Here is a 13,685-nt window from a genome sequence, read left to right as displayed (position 1 = left end):
CTGGGACCTCAGCTGGGTCTATTGGCTAGAATAGGTACATGTGGCCTTTCTCTATGGCCTGGGCTTCCTCATTAATCGGTGTGGGACCATAAAGGTCTAGTCATCTTGGCCCAACTTGGGACCACTGTGAAGGGCCACTCCAGCTCTAGGAGCTCTTTGTGGAGTGAGCCAAGGCTGTCCTTGGGACGGCATCACAGCTCGACTTCTCCCCCTCCCCTCCCCTGCTTCCGTCCCTTGCCTTCCAGAGGTCCTGATTCCAAGGCACTCCGTAATGAACATCATGCACACTAACTTAGCCTTAGAGTCTGCTCCTGGGAATCCAGCCTACAACAAAATGAGAACAGTAAATTCAGTAGGGAAGGCTAACTAGTGAGAAATAAATGAGCTGTAACTACATGAAGCCAGCCTGTGTGGGTGCCTGAATTTCCATTTGGGGGCTTTGGGAGCAGCATTCTCCTGTGTGTATGTTTGAGGGTGGGATAGGGGTGGAGTTCACCTTGGGGACTTGTTTTGAAGTGGCCTGTATACAAGTACACCCTGACTTAGACTGCATGCTTACTCGTGGACCTGTCTGGGCAGCTCATGGAGATACGGGGATAAGAATAAGTCCCTGGACACACGTATACATTCCCCTCCCACTCTACCCCAGCCACTCTCAGGGTAGCCATCTAAGGTTGGCTGAAATAGTGTGGCATTCTCCAAAAAGTCTAAAGAACTGAGGCACTTAGCAGAGTGTTTTGTGGCCACAGAGGAGCAAGAGAATAATCACGGAGCAGAACCAGAGCCTGCGGTGGCAGGGCGAGGGAGGGCACAGGAACCAGTGTACTCACTGCCTGAACTGGTTGTCCCATAGGAAGATTTACCTGAAGACTTTAAAAAGCTTATTGGAGCCTATTGAGAATCAGCCAAAATTCAGAGCTTCAATACCCATTATCTCCCAAATATTAGTATGGTGTGCTCTCCCTCATTTCATTTAGATTTTTACTCACATAATCACCTTTTCAAAGACGCTTTGTTGATCATTCACTTTACTTAAACTAGCACCCTCTTCATTCTCTCCCTTTATACTGTTTTTATTAATAATTTCCTTTATACTGCTTATCACCACTTGACACAATTTTATGTAATTATTTATTTGTTGGCCATCTCTCCTACTACAATGTAATCTCTGGAAGGACAGGGAATTTGTCTATTTTGTTGATCCCTGTATGCCAAACACCAAGCAATAGCAAGAACTTAACAGATATTTGTTGATTGAATGAATGAATGAATGGGTATTTACTTGGGCAATCAAAATTTCTCTAATTCTTTATATTCAGGTAGAAATTCTAAATTCTCCCAGCTATGGAGAAGATAAGCAACAGCAACTTTTTACTGCATGTTTCCTAAACTTTTATTTTATATCTTTGAAATTAAGAGACTAGATTACTATAATAAACTAGGTAGAAGAAAACAGATCACTCTGGTAAAAATTAAACATACATGCTCAAACCTTGGTAAATTGAAAAATGCCTCTTTTTCCTTTGTTACACTCCGTTTGTTAATTCCTGTAAAACAAGATGTCATTGCTTCTCAGAGCTTATTAGCTTGAAAGTACCCTTTTAATTTTTAGCAGAGAGTTCATGTGGGTCAGAATGACACATAAGCATGTGAGCTTGTTTCTTCCAAATGAATCAGTGGAAATGGGAACACAAATGCATTTGATTGGGGCTGTCAATGGAGCTGCCTTGAAAATACCAACCATCACAAGTAAGGACTGATAATAAGCCTGAAATATATTGATACAGAGTGCATTGTATTTCTGATGGAATGGGGTGGTGCTTTTACCTGTGAAAGGTATAAATGCTATCACCTGAGGTAGAATCATTTTTTCTGAGAACATGCTTATGAACCGGAGAGGCATCCGTAGAATACCATGTGCACCCGGTCCTCCAGCTTCCCGGGAACTGCACTCTTTCTCCACATTCTGGGAATTTGGAGCTCACCTCCCCAATCCCTATGAAGATTATTCTTCCTAAACTGTGACGCTCTTCTCCCATTCTTGGAGATGGAGCTGGCCAATGAGATTCTTCCACTTGAGATTTGGAATTGGGACTAAAGATTTGAACTCATTTGAGTAGAGAAGATATAACCTAAGGAAGGAGCTGCTGATGGTGAATATTTTCTGCCCTATGGCCTGGAAAATAGAGAAAGGCAGCATGCGGGTATTGAAGAATGGAGGAGACTTGCAAGGAAGCAGAGACCCAGGATGGAGAGTGCTTTGATTTCCCAGCAGTGCTCTGCGGCCCTGGTTGCAGTTGATTGCTGAGGTCCTGCTGCATCTCTGCCTTGAGTTCTGTGAGACGACCTCATTCCTTATAATAAATTCCTTCCCCCCATTAATCTTTCTCAGTTTGGTCTCTATCACTTGCCATCAAAGGTTTTAATACACATGCATTTTTAGTAAGTTTTAGGCTTCTCGGGCCTGCCTCTTTCTCTTCAACTGCCACTGAGAAACCCCAGAAAGACAAAGGAGGAGAAGGAGGTGTTCCTCCCTCCCTTACAGAGAAGCAGACGCTCAACAACATAAAGGTATTTCTGATAAAGGGGTGACTCGAGGATGTTCACAAAAGTACAGGTCTTAATTTTCCATGCAGTTTGGAGACACTTGTAAAAATGTACAATCCCATTCTGTCTCCTGTTATTAAAAACTCTGTTTGGAAGATAGTTGTACAAAGGAGCCTTTAAAAGACCACCGGACTTGGGAAGAGATTGCTGCTAATGTCCTCTGAAAAATTTCCTACAACCTCCAGCAGTCTGCAATTCTAATTGGTTACTTAATAATTTGTTTCCCTAATAATTGTATTAAAACTGACATCTTGGGCTGGGCGCAGTGGCTCACGCCTGTAATCCCAGCACTCTGGGAGGCCGAGGTGGGCGGATTGTTTGAGCTCAGGAGTTCAAGACCAGCCTGAGCAAGAGCGAGACCCCGTCTCTACTAAAAAAATAGAAAGAAATTAATCGGACAACTAAAAATATATAGAAAAAATTAGCCGGGCATGGTGGCACATGCCTGTAGTCCCAGCTACTCGGGAGGCTGAGGCAGTAGGTTTGCTTGAGCCCAGGAGTTTGAGGTTGCTGTGAGCGAGGCTGACGCCAAGGCACTCACTCTAGCCAGGGCAACAGAGTGAGACTCTGTCACAAAAAAAAAAAACCTGACATCTCTACTTTTAAAAACGCAATTAAATGTTTGCTAGGTGTCTTTGTTAAGCCTTAAGAAGAGTTTAAAATGGCCTTTCTCCCCACTTTGTGCACAAATGAATAGCACATCCATGACTCTCTTGGTTTCCTTACTCAAACAAGTGGGAGTTTTTGTCTCTAACTGGACTTGGTCAGCGTTGCACTAACTTCTCATTCCAAACCCATTCTTACTGCTATCACCCAACTTAGTTTCATTAACTGATCCCTAAAACTGGGGAAAGTATTTGAATTCCATGAGTCCTTATTTTCTATTATTTCCCAAACAATTTTAAAAGATGAATGTTTTCGTTTCTGTAGTGTAGGCTTGCAGCTTATCAGGATTCACGAGGGCTGAGCATGAGAGCTACTTGAAGAAAAAGTAATCTGATTTTTGTGGTCTCTTAGGAAAGCAGAAAACTCTCTCCTAAATTTAATTTTGTGAAGAAAGAAAACTCATTCTGGGATGCATGTACAAATAACATTTGTCTTATTTGGTACACTTTAGTGGAGTCTTCAGGATTTTAGAGATTTACCTGGCTCTAGAGTTTTTTGTTTGATATGGTAGTCCGGGCCTAGGGAACACACAGTGAGAAAGAGAAAATTATTAGTGAATTGGAGCCTTGTGTCTTTGATGAAACTGGTCCAGGATATCCCTTAGCCGAAGCCTCCCTAGGGCTACGCAAGTGCTCATTTTCTGTACTGTTGTCAAAAGAATGGGCTTTGCCTTCTCTTCATTACCCTTGTCCATACTGGGTTATGTATCACGTAATACTCAGGCACGCAATTAAGGCACAAAGCTGTTATGATATATGTGGGGAAATCTTGATGCGCACATTGTATACATAAAAGTAATCTGATTCACACACTTATTTCTTCATTTTCTTGCAGTCCATGTAGAGCACTCTCTTACTTCTCCTGACTTCTTAGGAAGTGAGATTTTTTTTCCTCATTTTCTTCCAGTTACTTTAATTTTATTGTTTTTAGTTTTTAATTTTTATGGATACATAATAGCTATATATATTTATAAAGTACATGTGAAATTTTGATACAAGCATATGAAGTGTAACAATCAAATCAGGGTAATTGGGATAGCCATCATCTCAAACATTTATCATCCTTTATTTTTTGAATTTTTTGTTTTTAATTATTATGAGTACATAATAGTTGTACATATTTATGGGATACATGTGAAATTTTGATACAAGCATATGAAGTGTAACAATCAAATCAGGGTAATTGGGATAGCCATCATCTCAAACATTTATCATCCTTTATTTTTTGAATTTTTTGTTTTTAATTATTATGAGTACATAATAGTTGTACATATTTGTGGGGTGGGTACATGTGATGTTTTGATACAGGCATACAATGTGTAATAATCAAATAAGAGTAATTGGGTATACATCACCTCCAGTGTTAATCATTTCTATGTGTTAGGAACATTCTGTTATTAATAATAATTTCATTCTTTTAGTTATTTAAAAATATATGATAACATATTGTTGACTATAGTCACCCTGTTGTGCTATCGAATATATTTTTGTTCCCATTAACCATCCCCACTTTATTCTCCCCCTCGCTGCTACCCTTCCCAGCCTCTGATAACCACTATCTATCTCCATGAGATCAATTCTTTTAGTTGATATCTCTGACATATGAGTGAGAATATTTGTCTTTTTGTGCTTGGCTTATCCCACTTCACATGTTCTCCAGTTCTATCCATATTGTTGTAAATGATAGGATTTCATCCTTTTTATGGCTGTATAGTATTCCATTGTGTATGAGTACCACATTTTCTTTATCCATTCATCTGTCAATGGACACCTTTGTTGATTCCAAATCTTGCCTATTGTGAATAGTGCTAAAATAAACATGGGAGTGCAGAAATCTTTTTGATATACTGATTTTCTTTCTTTTAGATGTATACCAAGCAGTGGGATTGCTGGGTCATAAGGTAGCTTTATTTTTAGTTTTTTGAGAAATCTCCATACTGTTCTCCAAAGTGGTTGCACCAATTTACATTCCCATCAACAGTGTGTGAAGGCTCCCCTTTCTTTACATCCTCACCATCATTAGTTATTATCTGTCTTTTGGATAAAAGCCATTGTAACTGGGGTGAGATGATATCTCCTTGTAGTTTTGATTTGCACTTCTCTGATAACTAATGATGTTAAGCATTTTTTCATGTATCTGTTGGCCATTCGTATGTCTTCTTTTGAGAAATGTCTATTGAGATCTTTTGCCCATTTTTTAATCAGATAATTTGATTTTTCCTATTTAGTTGTTTGAGCTCCTTATATATTATAGTTATTAATTCCTTGTCAGATGGGCAGTTTACAAATATTTTCTCCCATTCCATGGATTGTCTCTTCACTTTGTTGATTGTTTCCTTTGTTGTGCAGAAGCTTTTTAGCTTGATGTGATCCCATTTGTCCATTTTTGCTTCGGATCCCTGTGCTTTTGAGGTATTACTCAAGAAATCTTTGCCCAGACCAATGTCCTGGAATATATCCCCAATATTTTCTTCTAGTAGTTTCATAGTTTCAGGTCTTAGGTTTAAGTCTTTTATCCATTTTGATTTGATTTTTGTGTATGGTGATAAATAGGGATCTAGTTTCATTCTTCTGCATATGAATATCCAGTTTTCCCAGCACCCATTTATTGAAGAGACTGTCTTCTTCCCTCTAGTTCTGAGACCTTGAGAATACTCCTAACCTCTCTTAGAACTCTATTTCCTCACCCAGAAAATTATGCATACCTCATAGGCTCATTGTGATGATATAATAAAATAACATATTTGTAAAGTATTCAGAGCAATGGCTGGCACAAAATAAGTGCTCAGTAAATAGCAGCTAATATTATTATTATTTCCATGGAAACTCTAAAGTGTTTGAAGATGGGCTCCCCCACCCCCACAGCAATTCATTAAGGAAGTGTTTCCTAACCTGGGAACTTTTGTCTTTGTTGTTATTAATTAGCATTCACATAATTTAATGTTTAAAATAGTCTGGCGAAAAAGTATTTGCAAATTTAATACCACTCCTGACAGATGGTAGGTGCTACAACAAAGCAGGAATAAGGAGAGCATAAGTAAAAGAGCACACTGATGAGATAAATAATGTGAGTGACCCAAATTATGGAACTGAACACTGAAGTTAAGACTGTGAGTGGACATATGGTGACCATTAAATTCCCTTATCTGTTGTGCAGGGACTTCCTCTTCAGTAGAAATGCCTGGAATTGCTGTTTCCACATAAGAATTTTACAGTGTTCAACCGGTATCCTGAAGTCTTTGCAAGGGGTTACATGCTGTTCCAAACATTCATGAGGACACTGACTATTTGAATTTAGAAATGTCATTTTCCCATAAAAAGAACTTGATTTAAATAATAATTCACTTCTGAGGCGAGGCCACTAAGTGAATCCATATTGCAAATGAAAAATCAAATATTTCAAAATAAAAATGCAGTTTGAAAAAAAAATGCTAATGGTCGAATTGGGACTCGAGCTGGGGTTGCCTTGGCGCGAGTAGGGGCCAGCCTTTCAGGTGAGCGGCTCTCTGGGCCTGGCGATCTCAGCGCCCCTCAGCCTTGTCCCCTCGTGCCCCGCTCGCGACTCTGATCACCCCTCACTCCTCGCTGCGGAGAGCCCCGCAGGGACAAGGCGGCACGGCAGCGATAGCCTTGGCCCCCAGAGCGTCCATCCGAGCCGAGTGGAGCCGGCCTTGGCGCCTCGGCCGCCGGGGGACGGACGCGGGCACCGAGCGCTAGATAACGGCTGCTGGACCTCGGCACGTTACGAGACTCATCTGGGGTACCGCGGAGGATTGCTCTGAATTGCGGTGGGCGTCTGTGTCCCGAACGAATTAGAACTTAAAATCTATTATTTCGGGCGCCATGACGTTGAGACTCTTAGAAGATTGGTGCAGGGGGATGGATATGAACCCTCGAAAGGCGCTGTTGATTGCCGGCATCCCCCAGACCTGCAGTGTGGCAGAAATCGAGGAGGCTCTGCGGGCTGGTTTAGCTCCTTTAGGGGAGTACAGACTGCTTGGGAGGATGTTCAGGAGGGCCGAGAACAGGAATGTAGCCTTAGTAGGGCTTACTGAGGAGACTGTTCACGCTCTGGTTCCTAAGGAGATACCGGGAAAGGGGGGTATCTGGAGAGTGATCTTTAAGCCCCCTTACCCAGATAATAAATTTCTAAGCAGATTAAACGAATTTTTAGAGGGAGAGGGGATGACAGTGAGTGAGTTGACCAGAGCTCTAGAGTATGAAAATGACCCTTTTGACCTAGACCAGGACATGATCCCAGAAATTCGGGCCCCAATGTTGGCACAGACATTGGATGAAGCTCTTCAGCCTGTCCTGCAATTCCTGAACTATAAAAAGCTGAGAGTATTCTCGGGCAGGGATCCTCCAGAACCAGAAGAGGAAGAATTCGGACCCTGGTTGTTTCATACGACTCAAATGATGAAGGCAATGGCAGGTGTCAGATGCAGAGAAAAGAAGGCGATTGCTAGAGAGCCTCAGAGGCCCAGCATTTGATGTTATTCGTGTCCTCAAGATCAGCAATCCTTTAATTACAGTCCGTGAATGCCTGCAGGCTCTTGAGCAGGTATTTGGGGTTATAGATAATCCTAGGGAGTTGCAAGTCAAATATCTAACCACTTACCAGAAGGATGAAGAAAAATTATCTGCTTACATACTAAGACTGGAGCGTTTGTTACAGAAGCTGGTACAGAGAGCAGCAATTGAGAGAGACATTGTGAATCAGGCCCGCTTAGACCAAATTATTGCTGGGGCAGTCCACAGAACAGTTCGCAGTCAGTTTGATCTGCCAGAAGATGGTCCAGCCCCTGGCTTCTTGCAGTTACTGGCACTGATAAAGGATGGGGAGGCAGTTGAGGAGGAGGAGGAGGAGGCCCTTCTCCAGGCAGGATTAGGAGAGCATTTCACCTGAATCTCAGGAAACCAGGAAGGGATATCTGTCAGTGAGTGGAGCATGAAAGTAGAAGAGTCTGTATACTCCAGTGATAGGCATCAACCAATCCCTACCTGTGCTGCCAAGTAACCGATTTTTGTGCAGGTCTTGGTATAAACGCTTTGTCATTTCTATGTCCATTTAATGTCTCCTAAATGTGTCATTGACTAGGAAGAGCGTAGTTCTGCATGCTATTTATTTAAAACTGCTATTATCTATTAGTCCCTGTGAATTTTTTGTCATGCAAAATTATACAAAAGGTCTGTCATTACATATGTGTAGTGTGCTCTGAGAGGACGGGGAAGGCTCAGGTGCACATGCTGACCAGATCTCATTGAGATGTCAGCTTGTTTGGTAACAGGTGCAAGTGTAGCATGTCACATGTGATGATGTTACATCAGTAGTTTTTAGGTATATATTGCCCTACATTTATGATGAAGATCCCGAGCAGTGGTTAAGATAATTATATTTTGTATGAATCAGAATGATATGGGTTCTGTACAATCAAAAGGCAGAATTGAATGCTGAGGTTGATAAGTTTGCAGTGACCACTTTTACCCCCAGATTTGTGATATGTGTAATCAAAGCATCTAGTTCTGAATGTCATTTTCATGGTTATAAAATTATAGTTATAAAATAAAGGAATGCTAAAAAAAATACTAATGCAATATTGGTTTTTAAACAAAACAGGAAAATAAGGCATTAATCTATGAAACAGCAGCCCCAGGTTCAGTCCTCTGCTCTGCTACTCTCTGGTTGTGTGAATCTGACTGGATGATTTTAGCTCTCTGTCCCTCAAGTTCTTCATCTATAAAATGAAAGTGTAGAAAAGGTTGTGGTAAAAGTACTTTTAAAAAAAAAGTCCTTTCTCTTCCCATACCCACTCAAAGGAACTAAAAGAAGATAATTCGAAGAGGAAACCATGTCTACATGGAAACTAAGAAAGGCCTTAACCTTATGCTACAAACTTAAACATATCATCTACAAAGATCATCATTCACAAAGAGCGTCTCTTGAAGTAAAAGAAAAGAGAAGCTAGGTTCTGATGCAGGATTCTCTTGCTTCTGGACACAATGCAAACTAAAGATGAGATTGAGGCACGTCTAATTCTATCCAGGTTAGAGGAATGGGGGCTTCGAAGGATAATTGGGCTTCAGGAAAGACAGCAAACCCCCTACTTTGAAACATTCCCCTGCTTAAACGTCTCCAAGAGGCAATGACATATCCACAAGTTCTATTTAGGATGGAGTTGAGGATGCAGACCTTAGGGGCCTTAAAGCTGATTTTGCAAAGTACATTAGACCAAGAGAATGTCAAAGGTCAACATCAAAGAATTAGGGAGAGGGTACTAATAAAATTATGGGGCCAGAAATCCCCAGGTACCCCTTGGCTCCGTTATTAACAGAAATAATGGGACAGGAGGAGGAAGCCCTCAATAACGGAGAAACTTTTTTCTTCTTCTTAGAATCTATTTGGAGTGCAGTCAGTGGGAAAACACTGAAATGCCACTGAAGCCCCAAACTCAGAGCAGCTGACAGCTGTGCAGCCCTTTGTGTCTCACTTAGTGTCCCTAACATGACAAGAGGAGGGGGACTTGGGGCCACAGAAACCCAGAAGTTAACCCATCTCATGGTGGGGAGAAGTGAGACCTGTCGGAGAGAATGAAAATGTGCCATGCCCAATTGTTGAGGGCGCCCACCCCAGCTACTAACACAGGCCTTCGCTTACGATAAGAGCAGGGACGGATCGGGAAGGAGGCCCAGCTAGGCAATCAGCAAATGGCTCCCTGCGAAATAGATTTCAGGTGGCAAACAGTGGACACCTGTAAACACAAGGGTTAAACTCTAAATGAGTTGTATGTTTCCTTCCAACACTAATATCCTAAGAGTTGATGGATAAGAAATCTTTATCACGAATTTTGGTGCTTATAGAAATACAAATTAAAGTGGAAAAGAAAAAGGTGGTAAGTGAGGACTTCATGGTGATTCGAAGGTGGGCTTTGAGCACTTTCCAACACTTTGGATTCAAGCTTTTTGTTATCATTGATTTTACCCTCAATATAAAGGCTCTCCTAGCAGGCTGCAGAGCTGTCCAACCAGGAACACAGCCCACTCTTGCCTATAAGAATGTTGTGGGAGCCGTGCGTCTACCTGGGGGTTATCTAGAACATCAAGCAGACAACCACCACCTCTGATAAGAAGTTGCAGCTGATTAAGAACTGTCAGGAGAAAGTGGAGTCTGAACTAAGATCCAGCTGAAAATGTTGGGTAAGTATTTAATATCCAATGCAAATAAACCAGAGAGTAAAGTCTTTTATCTGAAAATAGAGGGAGATTACTTCCAATACCTTTGTTGCACATGGTGATTATCAAAAACAAATGATAGATAATCCCCAAGGAGCTTCCCAAGAGGCATTTGATATAAGAAAGAGATGCAACCCACAACCCAATCTACCTGGGGCTGGCTCTTAACTTTTCTGCACTTTACTTTGAGATCCTTAATCACCCAGACAGAGCTTGCCTGCACACTGGCTAAAACCACTTTTGATGAGGCCATCCCAGAATCTGATCCACTGAGTGAAGACTCATATAAAGACAGCACCCTTATCATGCAGTTGTTTATAGAGACAACCTAACATTATGGCCATCAGAAAGTGCAGGGAAGAATGTGATGTGGCAGAAGGGACAGAAAAGTAAGTGCATACAGGGTGTCATCTTTCTTCCCTGCAAGAAACCCTTTTATACAGCCCCATTGCATATTTCACTTGGATTTCCTGTAGCAGCGGTCCCCAAAAATTTTGGCACCAGGGACCAGTTTCGTGGAAAACAATTTTTTCCCCAGACTGACGGGGAGCTGGGCGGATGGTTTCAGGATGATTCAGGCGCATTATATTTATTGTGCAGTCAAACCTCTCTGGTAATGACAATCTGTATTTGCAGCTGCTCCCCAGAACTAGCATCACCGCCTCGGCTCCACCTCAGACCATCAGGCATTAGATTTTCATAAGGAGCCCACAACCTAGATCCCTCACATGCGCAGCTTCTCATAGGGTTTGTGCTCCTGTAAGATTCTAATGCCGCTGCTTATCTGACAGGAGGAGGAGCCTGTGCAGTGATGAGAGTGATGGGAGCGGCTGTAAATACAGATGAATCACTCAGCTTGCTCGCCATTTGCTCACCTCCTGCTGTGCAGCCCGGTTCCTAACAGGACACAGACAGGTACCAGTCCACTGCCCAGGAGTTGGGAACCCCAGTCCTATAGCAAAGAAACCCATTCATGTGTATGGGATCAACCATTTATTATCTTTTCACACTGCAGCTTTGGGAAAATGCTATTCCTTCATTTACCTTGGCCTTCCTGGTGTATAGTTACTGCCGTAGAAAAGTATTAATGGCCTCATTTTATATAAATGTAAGAAACTTCCAAATACTTACATAGAGGACTAAAAATGTATCTGATATTTAAGTAATCTGAACTAATCCTGCAAGTGACTGTCTTTTGTATTACTGTGAAGATATAGTTACTTAGAATTAAAGTGTGTTCTCCATAACTTCTTAATTTCTTCACTACCTCCCTTACTCTTCTCCAGGGGTTTCCTTTCAGTAAGCAACTTTTCCATGCTCTTAATATATTTCTTTTTAGTATGAATCCAGAAGTAGTATATTGAGTGGAAAGGCATTTGACATTTCTGGGCTGGGAGGACTATGAAATACTTCCTGTAGAATAGATTATGGAGGTCATCTACATCTGTGACAACAGGGGGTTTTCTTGTTCATGCTTTATTTGCTGCTGTTTAAGTTGGCAACTTCCCTTCTTAATAAAAATTCACTTACACCTCCTGCCTTTGTAATTCTGGTATTCACCTTACTTGTAACAGAAGTAGCCCATTGCTGCCAGGATATAAGCATTGTTTTTGGCAAATTAAAGTGTATGTCATTACTTAATACAATAGAAAAGGGAAACGAAGTACACAAGTCCAAGTCTAAAACTTTAGTACTTTTCCGTGCAGATCTGTGCACATGTGACAGTGTGTCTGATTGTTATCCGGAGAGTTGGATACTGTTTTGTGTTGCTAATCATTGACTGTGGTTCCACGAAAGCCTTGCAAAAATATTATGCCCTATGTAATAGGAGAGTAAGATTTAAAAAATTACATTTTATAAACCATTTACTATGGCTTTATAACAACTACTTACTCATATTTTAAGAGACAAGTGAATTTGTTACTTTCTGAAGTTTATTGATAGTTTCCTTATATCTTATGCAAAATGTAGTAGTGATACCCATATTTCTGCATTGTGATACCCTTGTCTAGAAATGCCTGGAAATATATAAAATTGGACATTTTTTACAGTAAATGTTTTACCATAGATCAGTCTCACAGGCCATATCTTCTTCAGATATAAATGATATGTGTTAAGTTTTATCAGGAATAAAGTGGATATTTAAAAACTGGAAATACGATGTAGTAGGTATAGGACAGGATCCTACAAGGAGAAGAAATAAGAGTACAGGGAAGGTACTGGGTCAGGCAGTTCCCCATGACGGTCAACAGGTGGCACTAGCGTAGCTTGGATGCCAAATGGAACAAAGGGCGGAAACATTTGGAATCAAAGCAGACTTCGGGTGAAAGTGTCAGGGAGGCAGAGAGCCTGGTTGTTTATATTTGACTGTGTCTTTATCTCTCGTTCTAAATTGTTCGTTGTTAGAATAGAGGGACGCTTCCAACTTTTAGTTGTACTGAACCTTTCTATGCCTTGGAAAAATGGATATAATAATGACGCTTTATTGTGAGCTTGTGAGAATAATCAATTAATGTATGAAAATGCAACAGTGCAGATTGCAGAGTAAGTGCTCAATAAATGTCAGTCATTATGACTCTGCGCAATGACCATGAGGCACATGTAGTAGGAATTCAACAGGTATCAGTGGAAGTATAATTGGATGGGATGCTTACAAGCCTGATGTTTGTAACGCAGAGACTACCTAGGATTAAGATATCCATAAAACAGATTGGTACGGGAATAGTCATTTACATTGGTGATATGGCCCTTTACTTTAAAAAATATATAACTTCAACAGTTCATTCAAATGGTATCACCCTGAGTACCATTTAAAATTATGTATACTTCATTGAGTCTTTCCAGAGGTGTATTGGTCAGGTAAACCTAAAACAGTAATAAATACTGCAAAGCTAGGCAAACCTGTTTTGGTTTATTCCTTTGGTAAGAAGTGTCAGTCCACGCTGGGTGTGGTGGCTCATGCCTGTAATTCTAGAACTCTGGGAAGCCGATGCGGGAGGATTGCTTGAGGCCAGGAGTTCAAGACCAGCCTGAGCAAGAGCAAGACCCCGTCTCTACTAAAAATAGAAAAATTAGCCAGGCGTTGTGGCACACACCTGTAGTCCCTGCTACTCGGGAGGCTGAGGCAGGAGGATTTCTTGACCCCAGGAGTTTGAGGTTGCTGTGAGCTAGGCTGACACC

At 41.2% G+C, this 13,685-nt stretch overlaps 1 pseudogene; it reads left to right on the top strand.

Annotated features, from left to right (window-relative positions):
• The first annotated feature begins 1,634 nt into the window (after positions 1–1,634).
• On the top strand, positions 1,635–10,898 carry LOC105813594 (annotated as a pseudogene).
• Positions 10,899–13,685: the final 2,787 nt, after the last annotated feature.

The sequence above is a fragment of the Propithecus coquereli genome, unplaced genomic scaffold, assembly GCF_000956105.1.
Source record: "Propithecus coquereli isolate 6110/MARCELLA unplaced genomic scaffold, Pcoq_1.0 Scaffold282, whole genome shotgun sequence".
In the NCBI taxonomy this organism is placed as follows: Eukaryota; Metazoa; Chordata; class Mammalia; order Primates; family Indriidae; genus Propithecus; species Propithecus coquereli.
The sequence above is the reverse complement of the archived record's forward strand: the minus strand, read 5'-3'. Positions and strand labels throughout refer to the sequence as shown.